The 4,933-nt window shown below is 34.2% G+C and overlaps 1 protein-coding gene across 1 annotated transcript in view; it reads left to right on the forward strand.

Annotated features, from left to right (window-relative positions):
* Window positions 1–4,933, forward strand: part of brinp3a.1 (bone morphogenetic protein/retinoic acid inducible neural-specific 3a, tandem duplicate 1) — a 77,558-nt gene that overhangs the window by 27,654 nt on the left and 44,971 nt on the right. The window lies entirely within an intron of this gene.

Raw genomic sequence — 4,933 nt, forward strand, 5'->3', positions numbered from 1 at the left:
AATGAATAGTTTATAATACAGTTACAGTGGGTCAATAGGGTGATATGTTTTAACACTCATGTCTTTATTTTTTTCATTTTAGACTAAAATTGCTCTGAGCAAAAACTTATCAAATCACACAATGTATCATAATTGATACTATCTATATGTCTCGCAAAAATTTGACTTTTTTTGTTAATTTCATCAAAGGGTTTAAAAAACATCTTAATTAATATATATATATGTCAATTATTTGATGGAGGTGGCCTATACACAGTTAAAGTTGCTTAAGATGAATAGTAAAAGTTGTTAAACAAAGCCAGTTTATTTCCTGTGTATGAACTGGCTTCTAGGCTGAGCAGCAGTGGATGCAGTTTATTTTTTATAAGACAAAACACATCTGTTAAGGTTTTATGTGTTTGTGCTACTTTAGGGAGTCTTTGTGTACAAAACTTAGTAAAAATCTATTTTTTTTTTCTGAATCAGGGAGTGTTTTAGCCAACAAGAATTCTACTGAACCAACATGGAATATAAGTGTGCTGTGTGTGTTCATTACAAACTTTTTGAGTACAGTTATGCGTTTTGAAAGTACAGTGTGCATTGTTTTAGTGCTTTTATTTTACTTTGGACAAAAGATGAATAAAAAGAACCTCATAGTGTTGAGTTTCTTTGGATTGAACCAATGTTTCTGCTTTTTTGTCTTTTTAGAAAAGCTTTGTTTTCCTAAGTTATTCTGGCCGTTCTTCTCTGAACAAAGAAACTGCTCATGAGCAAACAGCTGCTTTCATGTTTTTTTTACAACATCTTGAACGTTGTACAGTAGGATGACAGTTTTCCTATAAACATGCTTGCAGGGTTTTACAAAGATTACATAGTTTCATCTAAAGCCGCAGAACAATTCAGCTCTGCTCCCCAGTTTTTGATGTCGTTCACAAATCTCCCGTCTGTGTTCTTATGTTCCGAGAGGCTCCCACCTCTGGAAAGCAAACTAATCAAAAGGTAGCCAGCATGAAATGGAAAGTTTGGGTGTGGTTGTATCAGAGGTAGCTTGAAACTCATGTTAGGGAAGTGGAGGCTCAGGTGAGGGAAATTATATCAGTTTAAAATGCATATCAAATTAAATTTAGCTAAAGTCTAAAGGTATTTAGAATTTAAAATAACTATAAAATGGCATTAAATATCCACTTCATAAGTAATCCTAAAAGATTAAACAAAGAAAACACAAGTTAGGACTTGTGATTTAAAAACAAGGATCCTTTTATATTCCTCATTTCAAGATTAACAGCATATTGACTCAGCTGTAAAAAAAAAAGCGAGATTGACTCTTACTCTTAAAGCCAATATTCTCTGACAAACACAGAGTACTTGATTTGACAAAATTCAATAGTAACCACAATATGTTTAGTAAAGTTTACCAGAGTTCTTTACAGTGCACTAAAGTTCTAACAGTTATCTGGTGCACAAACCTTCCACCCTACTCTGTCCTGACACCTCTTTCATTTTTTCTTTTTGTCTCTCGTGTACACACTTTTAGATGATTAATACCTGCGTTTAAATAGCCTGGAAGGACTATGTTGCAATTTATCTACTGCCAAGATTAATCCATAGCAGCAGGGAGAGTTACACCTTTTACAGTGTTCCACGCATCTTACAGCTTTAGCTCCAACCTGTTTTACAGGTGTCTTAAATGCTTGTGTTTTATCATCATGAAATTAATTAATTTTAAGAAAACTTCTTTGTATATATTTATCAATTAATCTTATCTATAAAATAAGTCTTCATTTTAGTTTAATGAAAAAAAATCTTCATGTCTAAAAGGTTTTGAAATGATAGTAATTTTAGTTTAAAAAATCTTATCTCACCTGTGTTTCTATCACATATATATGCAAAACTTTATTGAAATTCTGGAAAAAACACAATTTCACAATCGGAGTATTTCAATTAAATCATAATTATGCGAATAAACCCAAACTGACTCACACAATAAGTTATTCAAAACAATGTGAACAATACTAGTTGGTGATTTTACAGAGGAGCTGTGGATCCAACAATTCTGCATGACATGCTCAACATTTGGTGAGCTATGTGACACTGAAGGACCTTTTGTGGCGCCCACAGCCAGGTCCAATTAAAATGCGAATTGAAATGGAAAAAAGTGTTTTTTATTGCAGTTTGGCAAAATATGTTATTTCAATATTTAACAAAAACTACCTACTCCAGATAAATGTGTTTTTTCCAGAGTTGTCGTGTTTCCATTAGGCAAATTTATTAGCGCAAATCCCATTTGGTTAATTTCATAATCAATGGAAACACAACTATTGAGGCATTTCTATCAATTTATTTAAGAAACATACAATTAATTAGATTTACAAATGTTTTCAAATGCACGTTTTCTTTATTGAAAGTATAATAACATCTAACCAGCTTAAAAAAATAAAAAACAAGGTGAATGGAACCTAAATTTCCAAAATCTGGGACATTCATTTGGTTTTAAGGACTCACTTTGATCATTTTCATCTATTTTAGAAGATATTAGGTGTCTTTTAGTCATGATTATGCCATTTTTCACCAAAAAAAACAAACAAAAAAAAAAAACTGAAGGAGTTCATTAGAAATTGGCCTTTTGTTGTGGGCGGGGGCAGAGCAACTCTGCCTCCCCTTTTTCTCCCGATTTCTTTGAGCATGGGTGTCCAAATCAAGACCTGCTTCCTATTTAATGTAATACATTAAAGATGCTGAGAAGATACAGAAATAGTAGCTAGTGATGCTTTAAGACAGTGACCCAATCAGTTTTTTATGACATGATGGGCTAAAAATTATTGCAGTGTTTGCACATGTATTGTTGAATACAGTGGTAGGAAGTGCAAAATAGAAAACAATATTTTGATGGCATTGGCGTTTTTCTGTGTTCAATTCATGCAGGCATTATAAGCATTTTGAGGGAAAAAAAAGATAGCCATATTTAAATTGTTATCTTGATATTGAAGCTCCTGCATAAAAAGTGATCGTTTCGTTTATTGCTTCTTTGGCTGAACTGGAAAGTCATCTTAGCACCCTGTCCTCAACGTGCCCTCAAACATCTTACAGCTGATTTGCGACACTGTTGCCAGAATGCTGCCTGAAACAGCCGGGGGAGCCCGGATCTCTGCTCTGCTGGCCTCCCTGCACTGGCTGCCAGTCAAAACTAGAATAGCCTTCAAAGTCATTCTTATCACATACTAGGAACTTAATGGCCGCGCTCCATGTTACATCAAAAATCTCTTGTTTCCATATCAACATACAAGAACACTTTCCCTCTATGAATGTTGGACTACACGCTGCACTGCGGCTATCCAAGTCCAGAATGTGAAGCAGTCATCAACTGTCAGATTTTTACCCGTTGCGATCAGAATCTCTTCACCCCTTTAAACTCAAATAAAATCTCTTATTTTGAAAAACATTTAAGCAATTTACAAGTTTTTTTGTGATTGTAATTTACTTTGAGCTTAATTATTTTAGTTTTTTCTTTGTAATTCTCTCTTTGACACATTTCAAATACCACAAAGCACTCGGGGGTGACTTTTAACTAAAAATTTAGAAATTCATGTTCATTTTGTTACATTTTCAATTCATTGTGCAGCCCCAGTTCCTTCAAGAGGCGTGCTCAGGTCCTCTGCCAGAGGCCTGGACGCCTGGGGCTTCAATCTCAGCTGTTCCAAGGACTGCAGTCTTTTGGACTGAGATCCCCAGTGTTGTTCTTGGAATCTACTCTCTACTGGAGCACTCCGGGTCAAAGCCCTGAATGCTCCAATTACCACTTTTGCCTTCATCGACCACATGACTTTTTTTTCTTTTTTTTTTTAATGTGAGGCTACTTACGCTCCTTTTAGTTACTGCTACCCTCAGTGGGGATTACTCTATCAGTCAACAAATATGTATTTTTTTATCCCTTTTCTGTCAGTGGTATTTTTGGTTATTATTAGCTTATCAGTGTGGATTTGGCCATCCCAAAGGTTGTATCCATTTCTAACCCATATTTGACAAACATATGCTCTTGTACACTCTTCTAGCCACAAGATTGTGCACATAGACACCTATGTGGTTGACCTTAAGCTTGTTTTTCTCTGGGCTGCAGCAGCTCACTTCACATTTCAAACAGCAAAGCAAACATGATAACATTTCAAGAATGTCTCAAAAGGTTTCAAATGGTTTTTAATTTCCTTTCAAGGGGTCTCTTCTCTCCCTCTTGAGTTGATGGAATTGTGCACTGGTTAAACGCAGCACAAGTCTTTAGTCTAGTAACCAGTGAATTGTTATATAAAGCTATGAAGGTTGTCTAAGGATGAGAGAGGGAAGAAAAAATAATAATTTACATTTTTTTTTTCTCCAGCAAAGAAGTCTATTTAATCTAATGTAATCATTCTTTTTTTCTTAAAAAAATAAATAAATAACTGTAAAATACATCTATATTGCAATTCCTACTTTTTCAGAATTATTATTTAATCTCAACATGAAGAAAATGGGAAATTTAATAAAAAAGTCAGAGATAATACAATTACATGAACATTTGTGGCTTGGACATATTTTTTCTTAGTTATATTTAACCTAAAATAATTGTCCAACTTTTTGCCTTTACATGAGAACAGATTTTTTGACAGAAATGTTGTGATGTATTTTAATTTTTAAATGCTGATTCTTTTCTTTCCCATTTTGGGTCAATATTAGTTTCATAATTGCCATAGATTTAGAAATGGTCTATACAAGCAAGCGTCTTTAAGCATTGCAAAACAACAAAAGCAATATTGTTAACAGACGATACTAATATAATGGTTACAACATTTCTGATTTTCATTCGTAAATGTTCAGTCTAGCTTTAGCCCCAATCTGACTCCTTTCTTTGCATTGTAAGTAGATCCCAACATACGAAAAATAGAAAAAGGATCTGAGAAAGGGGTGGCCCAAGGGCCATATGTGG

The sequence above is a fragment of the Oryzias melastigma genome, linkage group LG4 (genome assembly GCF_002922805.2).
Source record: "Oryzias melastigma strain HK-1 linkage group LG4, ASM292280v2, whole genome shotgun sequence".
Lineage (NCBI taxonomy): Eukaryota > Metazoa > Chordata > Actinopteri > Beloniformes > Adrianichthyidae > Oryzias > Oryzias melastigma.